Source organism: Berghia stephanieae, chromosome 6 (genome assembly GCF_034508935.2).
Source record: "Berghia stephanieae isolate SIO BIC M18660-M18661 chromosome 6, UCSD_Bste_1.3, whole genome shotgun sequence".
NCBI classification, from domain to species: Eukaryota; Metazoa; Mollusca; class Gastropoda; order Nudibranchia; family Aeolidiidae; genus Berghia; species Berghia stephanieae.
In genome coordinates, this window is record NC_088365.1 from 22288401 (window position 1) to 22303400 (window position 15000).

Here is a 15000-nt window from a genome sequence, read left to right on the forward strand (position 1 = left end):
CCCTTTGTTTATTCACAATTCCTTCATCTCTTCTTACAAAATCATAGACCTTTATTTTGAAGAGTTATCAAAATTGATGTTGTGTCTGGGAATAAAAGCCAATAATTATAAGAGGTTTAAGCACTGAAATAAATTAGTTGGGTTTTAGAGCTTAAAATAAAATGACTTTGGAAATGCTTTAAACATATTGGGTCTTAAATTTACGAATAATAAAGAGATTGAATAGATGAATAGATAAATTGAAATTGCATTTACATAGATATATACTGGGTGGCTCAGAAAAATTGTTCCCTTTTTGACAGTATATTGTGTCTATTCTATTTAATTTTAGCCACACTGTTGAAATTTTTACATACTTTTTTGGCAAATATTGATTTTTATTATGCAAAATTTCAACTTATTTCAACAATTATAAGTATATAATTGAAATGTTATTGACATGGTCATGGCGATATGGGCAAATGTTTGTGGTTTTATAAATTTGGGTCTCTTTTTGTTTGATTCGTTTGAAGAAAATGAAGAAACTAGTGACCTGTATACAAACAGATTTCATTTTCTTTTGTACTTCTGTCAAAATTTGAATCGGTTATCTCTGGTTTTCATACACAACTATACAGACAAAGGCAAATACATTTAAAGCTTAAATGATCAGTAATTCGATATTCTAGAATTGTTGGGACTTAAGATGCAAAGTGAAAACTAGAAAAGCCAAATGTACTGAAAGGAAAAAAAACTAAACAAAACAAAAGAGCAACGCTTAATTGATCTCTCTCTCTCTCTCTCTCTCTCTCTCTCTCTCTCTCTCTCTCTCTCTCTCTCTCTCTCTCTTTCTCTCTCTCTCTTTGTTTCTTTCTCTCTCTCTATCTCTCTCTCTATCTATCTACCTATCTATCTATATTTCCCTCTCCCTCTCACTTTCTCTCTCGCTTTCTATCTATCTATCTCTCTCTCTCGCTCCCTCTCTCTCTCTCTCTCTCTCTCTCTCTCTCTTCTCTTCTCTCTTCTCTTCTCTTCTCTCCCTTCCCCACTCATTCTCTACCCCTCACCTCCTCTTTCATTCTTTCTCCCTCCATCTCTTGCTCTTCATCCCTCCTCCCTATCTCTCTCTCTTTCTCTCTCTCTCTCTCTCTCTCTCTCTCTCTCTCTCAACGGGCCGCCAGGCCTAAAACGCTTTTCAATGGTCACTGAAATAATTGGCGGTCTCTTTGATCATAACCAGCAATAATGTGTCGCATTCTCCTCCCCCAGCACCACCACCACCCTTACCCACTCGACCTACCTCACCCAACTCTCGCAACCTTGATTCTCAGGGGCAAGTCCCGCACAGCCCACCCACCCACAAATCCTTTCCGCCGCCACTGTCAACAACAAGGACATCCTCGATGTACCACTTCAATCTGTCATCGAGAGGTTTCCGCTTGTCATAGTCATAGCCCGATTTTCGTACAATTCCATTGCTAAACCCTACTAAATGTTTTTCAGTGACCAAAATTAATTGCCACAAATTGCCCTACTTGTGAGTTTGCATACATGTAAGAGGAGATAGATAGATAGATAGATAGATAGATAGATAGATAGATAGATAGATAGATAGATAGATAGATAGATAGATAGATAGATAAATAAATAGATAGATAGATAGATAGATAGATAATAATAATAGATCAGATAGATAGATAGGTAGATATATAGATAGATGGATAGATAGATAGATAGATAGATAGATAGATAGATAGATAGATAGATAGATAGATAAATAGATAGATAGATAGATAGATAGATAGATAGATAGATAGATAGATAGATAGATAGATAGATAGATGGGTGGATAGAAAAAGTTAGATAGATTGATAGATAGATAGATAGACAGTGTTATGTGTGTGTGTGTGTGTCTGAGTGTGTGTGTATGTGTGTCTATGTGTGTGTGTCTGAGTGTGTGTGTGTGTATGTGTGAGTGCATGACCATCTCCATCCCACCATTTTCACATGACAATAAATAGCGATTGTTGTACACTTGTTTTATCTCCCAAATTGCCACTCCCAATGGCGATTATCCTCCCCCTTGCCTCACCCATTATAATGGCGATGCCACATTGCTGAAACCAAAGGGTCCAACACTCCATTAGGCCCCCTAGAGAGTAGGCCAAATTAATGCTTATTGCCCGCCAGATCTCTCAATGGGGAAAGAGTGGCTATTTATTGTGTTATCCGATTTTACCCCTTCCGTACCCATTGTCTGATACTGCCGCTTATCCATTCAACATTCAATACCAACTGTATAGATAGTATGCGCTTGGCTAAGAAGCTCACAACATTGCCATCCGGAAGTATAACGGACCAACACACAAATTTGTGTGTATCCATGAAGATTTATAGTCTGGTCAATACAGTTTAGTGAGAATTACTCATAAATGCGGATGGCAAAAAAACAATAAAAAGACCTGAGTGACGTCAACCTCGAACTATCTATATACAAACACAAATGCAAGCCAATACAAACACATATAAACACATACAGATTTGACAGATTTCGAGAAAGTAACAGAAAATAAGAGAACGGCTTGAAAGCTCGTCCGTTTTTCCAATAATGACTATTCATATCACTACGCCATTAGACATAAACAACACAAAACTCCACTCCGCCATCCTCAGTCCTTAGTTTGTTCGCCGGCTAAATGTTAAAGGTCAGACGGTCAGCGATCGTGGAAGGCTTTGTTTACCTGATAATATATCAATTCATTTCGTTCATTGGAACTAAAATAGTATGTCGAAACTTCTTATTAAACTTCTTATTTAGAAAATAAAAATAAAATTCCCTTTCTTCATCCCATAGGGTAAATTTGTCTCTTGAGTATATTTCAAGGGAAGACTGAAATAACCCAGGCGTCAGCCGCAGTACAGCACCGCAAATTGAGCTAGGGCGAGGTGACTTGCTCAAGGCAAGTTGGTTACTTGCTATAAAGTTAAATCGATATTCAAGAGATTTTCAAGTAATATGACGATGAAAAAAATGTTAAAGTAACTAAACTGAATAATTTAGCACTGACAAATAGGCGTGAGTAGGATAGTCGTCAGCATTTACCATCCCAATTTGTCTTGATGTATTCCTCTTGGTGCCTATGGCTTGTCAGCAGCTTCTAATGGTGCTCACACTACTTACTATGTTATGTTATGACGATCGACCCAATCAGCAAATTCTTTACCGCACTCGTGCACCGTCGCAAACCTGCCCGGAAGCCTCGTCACAACACACCATTCAACTAGATGCTCTGCGGTTTCGGGTTCGTACCTGTGGCGACATGTGGGTTGCAACCATAGCAATGTAGAGGATGTGAGGACTAAGATTGAAATGTTTGTCTTCCACCCGTCTTTTCCAGTTGGGACCATAACAATTCTCTCTCTCTCTCTCTCTCTCTCTCTCTCTCTCTCTCTCTCTCTCTCTCTCTCTCTCTCTCTCTCTCCCCCTCTCTCTCTCTCTCTCTCTCTCTCTCTCTCTCTCTCTCTCTCTCTCATTGACCACCGAATGTCTCTGTGTGTCTTTTTGGGCATCCAACCTTTATCTACCCTGGGCAATCATACCATCTGAATTAAAGCATGAATAATCTTCTTTAAAAAAAAAAAAAAATCTTTAAAATGTGCATATTTTGAATTGATAATGATTTGCAATCTAGAGCTGTCAGGTTTGACTTTCTTTATCATTTTGGATTAACGCTATCTAATTTTATTTTTCACCGGCAAAATAGCGATTCCCAACGTCAAATGACCGATCGTAGCTACTGCCCTATCCAATGAAGACACCTTTTCTACGTTCTTTCACTAGTGTGAGGACTCAGACCGTAGCCATCGTTAATTTATAGCCTGACACTGGCCAAAAAATGACGTCAAAATTCCAGTCTTTGGCCACAAAAGAAAAACAAATTGTGAGTTGTATTCAATAGTTCAACCAATGGGACCACTTGTTTCCATGAGCTCTACTAACGACAACTCACCAGGCGGTGCAAAAACCAAATAATGACGTCAAAATGCCTGTCTTTTTGGGTTTCAGTGTCAGGCTATAACTTAAAGATGGCTACGGTTTCAGTGTCAGGCGATAACTTAACGTTGGCTACGGTCAGACACGCTTTGTATAATTTGCTCTCACACAAAAGCTTGCATTCGCTACATTTTAGATATCAAATAATCAAAGGAACGATCTTTATAACATGACCCAGCAGATATTCTAAGTCTATGGATGATAGAATTACCCTTAATTTAAGAAAGGTTTACAAGTCACTCGAATATCAATGTGTAAAAAAATATTTTTATAATTTTTAGATTAGATTTTATCATTGAATCGCAGGCAGTAATACTGTATATATCTTACCCCCATCAATAAACCTTATCATTGCTCTCACCTTGTAAACCATCACATATCGTGAGTATGTAGATCCATCAAATTATCAGGCACTCACTTTATAGCCTTCATTATCTTCATCATCATCACCATCATCATCATCATTACCATTAATGTATTATTGTCCTCCACAACATCGGCATTCCATCCACCCATCGATTGATTTCTTATCGATGTGTATCGAACATCTCGTCTCTGTGTGTGTATTGATTTTGGTGATCTTAGTGGTCGATGGTTGGCTGGTATTTGGCATGGTCAGACATTCGATTGGTGACACCTTCATTCTGTAAATAAATAAATAAGATAAATATGTACATTTATATAGCGAAATTCTATAGATTTACCATGCTCGATGCGCTTCACAGCGTTTCATTTACCCCCCAGTTAGCCACATGCTGCCATATATCCATTTCATACAGTACCGACTAGTCGCCTGTTAGGCGTCATTTTGTACTAACACTACTACATTATCCGTCACGATAGCTAGGTACTCATTCACATCTGAGTCGAATTTTACAGGCCTCAGCGGCGTTGTGTCCTTCAATTTCTACATTTTCGACTCAGATTTGATTAAACGTCTACCAATAACAGTCTATATTTTATATAAAGGTTATGGAATTACATTTTTACAAAGGTTACGAGGTGATTCCTACACTACTGCGGCTCCGTGACAAAGAAGTGAAGAACATATTTTATTTTTAAATGTTTTTATCATCTCTCACAACAATTGGATTCAATAGTCTGATGTCACGTCGCCCAGCAACAGCCATCGTGGTTCTAAACAAAGAAAATCTGTACTTTTTATTCATCATGCTGGCTAGAACTTTTCATATGTCTTGTGATCAGAATGTGTAAAAGTCAAAATATGATCAGATTTATAATGTTGTTTTTTTTCCTCTGGATACGATTTTATGCTCATTGGAGAAATGGCGTCCGCCATTGTTCCGATAGTTTAGAGCCAGTTACTAAGTTACCATGCGTCATTACGAAGGAAATGATGTTACGACTGTTGAAACGTATTGAGACAACTTTTTTTTTCTGTTCTTATTTTTGTGTGTGTGTTTTTGTTGTTGTTGTTGTTGTTGTCGTTGTTGTCGTTGTTGTTGTTGTTGTTGTTGTTGTTGTTGTTGTTGTTGTTGTTTTAACTTTCTTCTCCCTGGAGAAACGGGACGCCCCATGCATTACGTAACCATTGCGTGATGACGCCGCTAGTGGAGCTGAATTGCATCCCCGCGTCCAAAGTAAGTTCAATTTATTGTTTTCCTGGCAATTTTCACGCACGCACAGGAGACGCAGACAAGAACGGAAAGCTCCATGTCCATCCGTCCGAATAGCACCCCAAATTACTGTAATCTTCTCATCACAATTATTTGTTCCGTCCGTATTGGCCCGTCTGGTTTTTAAAGCATTCCTAATGAGATTACGTCACGACATAACAGTAGCAGTAGGTCTCGACTTTATCGTGATACTTTATGAGATTTACCCGTTTGTCAATTCAGTGCTATAATTTATTTGAAGCAATGTATTGTTTGAAGTTCTCTCTCACTGTTTGATTAATTTGTGTTGTTTGCTGTATTTTTTTTTATTTTATTTTAAATATTGGAGTTTATCAGGGTGGGAAGGGGGGGGGGGGGGTCTCATACTTTTCAACAAATCATCTCACGAACTAAAATATTTTAGTAAGTTTTACCAGAACGCAAATTCGAGCTTTCGTGCCAGTTCATATAATTTGGGATTTACTGAGCTTGCGAAACTTTTAAGTCGTTTTAACACCAGAAGCTTTTTTAAACAGTTAAGGTCCTTACCCAAGTTGTGGAAATAACATTTTAATGCATCTTACTACGCAAATGTCTATTTTTATATTAAGCTAATACCTAGGTAAATCAATGTGATTTTGAAAATCACATTATTTGTTATAGTCTGTGACATTTTCAGCATTTCTTGCAACAACTATCTGGCAAGCCAATTACCCTATCCGGCAAATCCCAGGGGTGATGTTGTCCTGTGCCAGGCTGACATGATGTGTTAACGCAATGGTTAGGCCTCTTCTAACTCCTGTTCTAAAACCAATAAGACTTTATTGGGATGTGTCAAACTGCCATGACATTTTGTTGAAAGGTTTTCTCTTGCGTAACATTTAGACAGTTTCATGGCTTTGTTTTAACTCGAGTCTGCATTTCCTTCTTATCATATTATTTTTTCCTCAGTTCATTTCGTTATAAATTACGTATAACAGCGGACGTACTAAACAAAATAAATACAATTTCCTTTTTCAACCCTTATGAGAAATGTGTCTCAAAGGTTTATTCAATAAAAAAAAAAAAGACTGGAATAACAGTCTTCTGTCGCAATGCTGTGTAGACGTTCTCTCTGTAAGGGCATGTAACTAGGGCCAGGTTACTCACTGAAAGTTATTGGCGCAGCGGTGAATCGTACTCATGTACGAAGCAAAGATCATAACGCTGTGACACTGTGCCAAAACTGTGCCAAGTTGCATGTTTTCACAAAGGCAGCAGAAACAACGATGCGATTAGATATCTGAATCTATTAAAGTCCGATTCTCATCGTTGTTACTGCTCTCATGATGAAAACAACATGAATGATATTAATCAGGTTACCTTAAAACCAAAACCCACAGGCAAAGGGCTAATTGTTTGCGTGTTTTAATCTCCCCCCCCCCTTCCCCCCCCCCCCATTATTCCCCTTCTTTTGGGGGGAGGGGTGTTAGGTATTTTTTTTAATTACGCACGGCAAAATATTTTGTTAATTCGTTTACAACATTTCGCTGGTGCGATAAACATCGAATCGAATGAGAAAATGAATTAATTTTTCTAGATTACGTAACAACTTGTTGATTTGTTAATTAATTAATTAATTAATTAATTAATTAATTGATTTATTATAGATGAGGAGTGAGTGGGTTGTTGGATGCGTCGAAGGAGCTGGTTCCATTAATCTGCGCGCGACCAGCACCAGTTGACGTCTAGGAGGCAAAGGGGGCATAATCTCTAATCGGAACCAGACTGTGTCGGATGTGCAGAGAATGGGGGACTCACGACATGGAGGCAACTGGAACGATCCGCCGAGGACAACAAGAGGGTGTGGTAGTTTCTCGTTGATTGTTGTTTACAGATAGGATGAGGCTTGAAAGACTTAGATCAATAGTTTGAAACATCTAATCGTAAAAACCAACATTCGCCCGGCGCACGTCACTTTTTTGAAAAGCAATTCTTTGGGAACAAGAAATCCTAAATATTTTGGGGGGTCCGAGCTATCTACCATAGACGATGCACTCAGCAACAGCCAATGAATAAGACATATTACACGGTCGTTTTTGTTTTATTTTGGGGTTTGTTTTTTTTTTGTTGAGGGGGGGGGGGGGGTTTGTTTTGTTTTTTGTTGGTGTTGTTTGTTTGTTTGCTTGTTTTCTGTTGTTGTTGTTTTTTTTTGTTTTTTTTTGTTTTTTTTTTTTTGTCTTATTCGTTTGATTATTTGGGGGGGGGGGGGATTTTTTTTGTTTATTCTTTTTTTTTTGTTCTTGTTTTTTGTGTGTGTGTGTGTGTGTGTGGATTGATCAAACAATCTAAAACCTAACCAAGACCACCAAACTACTGTCTATTTGGTTTTTAAGTGAATTATTTATATTTTTATTGTTTTGCTGAAGACTTCAATACAGAACAAAATTCCATACACCGAACGTCGTTTCGACCTCAAAATAAATGAATTTGATCGTGAATATTTATTTGAGATGAAAAAAAAATAATAATAAAAGGGCGCCAAATTTCGACTTGGAGCTTCACAAATCACAATCACTGCCGTATCTCACAAACATTTTATTAACTTTTTAAAAGTAAAGCATGCTATTTTATAAACAAATTCTACAAGCATATATTCAAATGTTCATATTCATAAATGAAAAATGGGTCAGAATATTTTTATTGGTTTTTAAATACAATAATTAATCTTTGTAACAATTGGGCGACAAATCTCTATTTTAATTTAAATTACATATATCTATTTACAATTTATCTTTTCTGTTAAATCAATGCACGCTATTCAACACCGGGAATTGTCTGTTTACTTTAACTCGTTTCTTTATCTAAACGCTATTCCTTTTTATTAAATTTATAATATCTCTCCAACCCCCCGCCCCCCCCCCCTTCCCCACCCGTTTCTTTTATGTAGGTCTGTTCTGTTCTTTTTAAAAGAAATTCATTTGTCCCCTGTTTAGGAACTTATATTTTTCTTTTAGGAGATCTATTTATGCAATATAAATGAATCGCCATTTGTAATCGCTGCCTTTAGAAGACCAGACAGGCCAGGTAACTGGACTGGACCGGACATTGACCAAATACCTTATTTCGTTTTGGCAATAAATCGCTTATTCAAATATCGATTAATTAAAATGACCATCAACATGTCTATAGTTCTTAAACCTGGGACTTCAAAGAAATCTAAGGTTTAAGTCAGTGGTCGAAAGTCCTTTTAACTCATTGATATTTGAGATTTTTTTAAAATTGTGACTAATGTGAAATATAGTGTTATGAAATTCTGTCCAGACCGATCGAATGCAATTATGTTGTTGTTGTTTTTGTTTTTAAACAGTGTCGTAATGAACAATTTGCGTTGTTCTGAGAGCATTTCCATTACAACAATGAGCCTATAACTATTTGGGTTATCGGACCTGCAAATAAGTATACGTCGGTTTAGACATTGCCCCACGTGTTTGGAAAAGACACATGCGTTGGCGGATACTTTGGACAATTTGGGAGCACATTGTCTGCTGCAATATTAAAATCTATAAAGGCATTTTTATTATACATACCTGATAACGGAGAAACAAGAGACACGACAAAAGCCCTCAACAACATCAGACCTCCTCAACTTGGGACTATCAAAGTTAAGAAATGTGTAATGGTAGCACGTCTGACCGGTAATCAGAAGGTCTGAGGTTCGATCAAGGTAGATTGATTTTTTGGGGGTTTTTTTTCTTCTATTTTTCTTTCTTGCTTTGTCTGGCACCTTTCATACACATTTATTTGTTCAGATCAATTTGGGACTGAACTCCAGACCCCCTGAATAACGATCAGACATACCACCCTTACACCACTTTGAAACCAAAGTCGTAGATATGACTATTACAGTTACTACGCGCTTGTTAAAATCTGTAAGATTTGCAAATATGGTTTGAGAATTAATCTAAAAAGAGATGATGGTTTGAGGGAAATCATGTCTGTTCCATAAGACAACATGAATGACCCATAGGAATATTGGTGGACGAATCCGATGTGGATGTGGGGATGGCGTGGATGGCGAAGCTGCTAGATGGCCACAAGAACATTCATATGTCTATTATTAATCTTTATTTTTAAGTTAAATACGGTGGATTGATCAAACAATCTAAAACCTAACCAAGACCACCAAACTACTGTCTATCTGGTTTTTAAGTGAATTATTTATATTTTTATTGTTTTGCTGAAGACTTCAATACAGAACAAAATTCCATACACCGAAGGTTGCGGCCTCAAAATAAATGAATTTGATTGTGAATATTTTGTCGATTTTGTCGATTTTTTAAATAACCAAAATCGATGAGATTTTCGAAAGGGTCCAAGTGTATGGAGTATTTGGCCAAGTGAGGTTTCATTTAGTCCACTTTGAAGTCGAAATTGGCTACGTGGAACTCTGGCCATCTGGCAACCTGATTGAGGGAGAGGATGGGGAATAAAGGGACATTGTTTTTTGCGTATCAGTGTGTCACTCTTGTATGTGAGGTGGTGGTGGTGTGTGTGGGGGGGGGAGGCGTTGTTTGTTTGTTTTATTCCTGTCTTTAATGACGCATTTCAAATCCTACAAGTGTTCAGAATTTTTTGATTCTATCTTTTTTTTTATTGCCTCGACTTCTTTATCTAAGGTGCAGTCCGATAACCTAATTGATATTATGAATCTCTTATCACGATTGTGATGGGAAATTCCAAAGTAAAAAGAATCCGTTAACACCAATCGTCCTTGACATTGGTAACGAACACAAAAGTCAATGAATTGAATATCGGTTGAAAAATTCTCCACCGAAAATTGCAAGATGTCATCAGCAGCTTTTAAAAACACAACTTTCATTGACTTTGGTTTTGAACACAAAAATTGTCCCCAAAAAATGAAATATCGGCGGGAAACATTTCTGAAGAAAATTGTAAAATAAAAGTGTCTTAAAAACACAACATTTATTGACATTGCTCGTAAACACAATTGCTAAAAAAAAAAGTTAAATATCGGAGGGAATTTCGCTGGAGAAAATTGCAATATACATGAAATATAAGTTTCCTTTGGAAAACACAAAATTCCTTGACATTAGTCGTTAACACAATTGTCAATTCTAGCCATATTCGGGGAAAACCCCAGAGGGAAATTGGCAAGGTATATTGCCGCTGTCCTTCAGCAACACGATCAATGCCTTCTTGACATAAATTGTAAGAATCTTGATGAAATACATTTAACCCCCTCCTTACCACCCATTGGAAAATCGTCACATGTGTTACGATGCAACTGTCATTTTACTCATCCAGATTTTGTTTCTATTGTTATAGCTATAAAGACTTGACATTTTGTAATAGAGCTCATGCTATCGAACAATATTATGTATAGAATGTTCTTGTTGCTTTTCTGTTTGAGTAAGAAATGTCTGGGGGGTTTTTTGTGTTGGATGGGTGTGAAGTTTTGGGGAAAATTCTGAAAATGGTTGGTAATGAGAGAGTTAACCTATTGACTGCTGTGCTCTCGAAAAACACGTATTTATAAATTTGGCCAGAAAACTCGTCCCTCAAATATATCAATCGACTTAAATGACTCTCATCTTGGCAAAATCTCTCAAATCTTGGACCTCGCTCTAAATGACTATCTATCTAATTTCCTTTCAAGATGTTCATATCAAACCTGCGAACAATTTTTAGATGAATTCTCAGACTGTGCTTTCGTCTTAAAGTTCGTCTTTAATGCAAATGTTAGGAGAATATACTTTAAACATTGTCATGAAACCAAAAAAAAAAGCAATTACAAAAAAGCAAACGAAAGAGAAAAAACCAGTTGCTTTTTCGACTGCATATTTTCAGCTTTTCTGTAAACTGACGAACATCTCGACTAGTATTCCTTCGACTCGTGTTTTTTTTTTCTTTGTTTTTTTCTTCTTTTTTTTTGGGGGGGGGGGGTTGGTTGTTTATTTTTGTTTGTTTTGTTTTGTGGGGTTTTGGGGGTTTTTTTTTGTATGTTTTTTTTTTGTTTTGTTTGTTTTTGTTTTGTTTTTTTGTGGGTTTTTTTTTTATTTTTTTTTTTTGGGGGGGGGGGGGGGGGCAGTTTGTTCGCTTCTTTGTTTGTTTTATTTTGGTTCGGTTTATTTTTTTGGATTTTTTGGGTTGTTTTTATTCTTTCATTTTTGTTTTTATTTTTTGTTTTGTTTAGTTTTAATTCGTTTTTCTTTTGTATGATTGACTTTTCCTTTGGATTCTTTTTCTTTTCCTTCTTCTTTTTAAAATGTATTTGTTGTTTTTTTTTTCTATTTCTGATTTTGTCTTGTTTTTGTTTTTATTGCAGAAGTGCTGAAAGAAAAATAACAACAAAAACAACAATGATCGCTGATGTCTGTCAACAGCTAAATCGTTTCATGTGCTTTTGATATCAGAGGCAATACACATCATGACTCATGTGATTCAAAGCCCCTTGTTCACACTCGGTAACCTGATAAAGGATATTTTATTATCAAACATTGTTGGGGGGGGGGGGGGTCTGGGTTGTTTTGGGTTTTTTTTTTCTCTCTCCTGGCATGCTTTTTCAACAATCGGGAAAACTTTATCATAATTTGTTTTGGTGAGGTACCGGGGCATGGCTGGGATGGGTTGGGATGGGGCTAATTTGAATGACACATTTGAACGCGTTACACCTGGCAGCCATTAAGATGGGATGATATTATAATACTCACGTTAAAACAACAAATATTTTACTTCCCTTTGTCTTCTTTGTCTATGATTTTTTTTTCTTCTTTTTTACCGCCTGAATTGATGCTATGCTTATAAGTAAAGTGCCTACCTGCTCTGCCTGCCAGATCAATCTAAACGATGTGTAAACTTAACGTTTATAGAAGTATCATGGATTTGTAAGAAAGAACTAATTACCCATCTGGCCGTAAATATATATATATTATAATATATATATATATATATATATATATATATATATATATCAATATTATAATATATATATATATATATATATATATATATATATATATATATATATATATATATATATATATATATATGACAATGAAGGAATCATATTTCAAATCATATTTCATATAAATAGACAAGTAACAATGGAATAACGTTCTCGTTATTGTTTATTATATTGCTGCTAAATATGAAAAATACTCACATCACCTGCCAGCCTGATTAAACATACCAACACCCAACACTGTATATGTAACCTTTGGCATTTATAGTTTGATTGATAGAAATGAGTGAGGAATATCATCCAAATCACTGTCTAAAAAAATGAAAGATAACAAAGACCTGAGTGTCGTCAACTTCGTTCTTTCTATAGTTACCTTATCTCAAAGAGAGAGAGAGAGAAAAAGGTTACATTTAGTCAGGGAAAACCCAATAATGACCTTGATTTTGTCAAGATGTTCGTTTGTTTGTTTATATCTATATAGGTGTGCAATTATGTTTATTTGAGAGAACCTTTCCAATCTAACAGTCTCGAAATCTCCTGAATCCGTTCCCGGTGGAGATGGGATTTTCCCTAACCTGATATTATATCGGCGAAGTGGCCGAGTGGTTAAGGCATTGCACTGTGACCCGGAAGGACCCGGGTTCGAGCCCCGCTTTCGTTTTTTTCCTTGAGCAAGATTATTAACCCTCAATTTCCTCACTTGGACAACATAAGTGATTCTTGTTGACATCAGACATCTTGTTTGATGAGTTATCTATATTCCTTCGTGGAATGCCTTGGCGACGATATCTTATGATGTCGTGGCGCAAAAGGCATAATTTTTATTTTTTTTATTTTATTTTTTTTTTGGGGGGGGGGGGGGTATATTATATTATGAGACTCAAGAATCAATCTGATATATCATTTTATCGGAAGGAACGATGAAGATGAATGAGTGAACAATTGTAAGCATTTTGTATTTAAGGGTTTTGCGGCGCTTGCAACGAAGTTAGATCATATCGGCACCAGTAAAAAAAAAATTAAAAAGAAAGAAAAAGAAGTCAACGAGGATTGTCAAAAAGTTCTAGAAATACAATAAAGTCACTCAAGAAGAAGTAAAGCAACGGTGAATTGGTTTGAATATTTTTTGGTTAAAAACACTCAACATAGGTTGTTTTCAGAGTCTTTTCAGCCAATAACGAAAACAATTAAAACGATAGATAATACTTAAAACCAAAATTCTAGGCAAAATGTCTACTACTTATTTGATTCTGTTGACGACTGATGAAAAGTTATGAACTTCAAACGTTATAAGATGGTTATTTTGTTATTATTATTATTATTATATTATTATATTATATTATATATATTATAGTTAGTAGTAGTAGTAGTATAGTAGTAGTAGTAGTAGTAGTAGTAGTAGTAGTAGTAGTAGTAGTAGTAGTAGTAGTAGTAGTAGTAGTAGTAGTAGTAGTAGTAGTAGTAGTAGTAGTAGTATGTAGTAGTAGTAGTAGTAGGTAGTAGTAGTAGTAGTAGTAGTAGTAGTAGTGTAGTAGTAGTAGTAGTAGTGTAGTATGTAGTAGTAGTAGTAGTAGTAGTAGTAGTAGTAGTAGTAGTAGTATAGTAGTATAGTAGTAGTAGTAGTATAGTAGTAGTAGTAGTAGTAGTATAGTAGTAGTAGTAGTAGTAGTAGTAGTAGTAGTAGTAGTAGTAGTAGTAGTAGTTAGTAGTAGTAGATTAGTAGTAGTAGTAGTAGTTAGTAGTAGTAGTGTAGTAGTAGTAGTAGTAGTAGTAGTAGTAGTAGTAGTAGTAGTAGTAGTAGTAGTAGTAGTAGTAGTAGTAGTAGTAGTAGTAGTAGTAGTAGTAGTAGTAGTAGTAGTAGTAGTAGTAGTAGTAGTAGTAGTAGTAGTAGTAGTAGTAGTAGTAGTAGTAGTAGTAGTAGTAGTAGTAGTAGTAGTGGTAGTAGTAGTAGTAGTAGTAGTATTGTACTGTGTTATTATTATTATTATTAGAGACTGTCGTATTTGTTTTTCTTCAATACTTCAGTACTTTACGTTGTTCTAGAGAAATCCAGTCAGCCATGAAAGGGTTTGTACAAATTGTTATCAATACACAAATTATTGGCACACGCGATAAGACAATGGCGAGGTCGAGGTGCAGCGCAGCGGCTTTCATACAATTTGCACTCGTTGCTTTGATGATGTTAACTGTGAACAAGGAACGCAACACAAAGGGAATAAAACCATTCATATGTCATTTTACAATATGAGATTTTGACATTCTGTCAGTGACATAATTATAATATATTGATTTATATCTTTGTGTATCTATCAAAGCGCCGGCTCTGAATCACAATCGGTGTTTAGTGTTTACCTTAACTAGTGACAGAATAATCTTCATACTCTGTG

The 15000-nt window shown here is 36.0% G+C and overlaps 1 long non-coding RNA gene across 2 annotated transcripts in view; it reads right to left on the reverse strand.

The window, feature by feature from the left end:
• Positions 1-15000, reverse strand: part of LOC144975650 (uncharacterized) — a 133761-nt gene that overhangs the window by 110724 nt on the left and 8037 nt on the right. The window contains exons 1-2 of one of the 2 annotated variants that reach the window (XR_013645959.1): positions 12815-12912; positions 4395-4677 (exon numbers count right to left, since the gene is read on the reverse strand). This is a non-coding gene — a long non-coding RNA (uncharacterized LOC144975650). Of the gene's footprint in view, positions 1-4394; positions 4678-12814; positions 12913-15000 lie in introns of those variants that run through there. The other variant, XR_013645958.1, reaches the window with a different exon arrangement.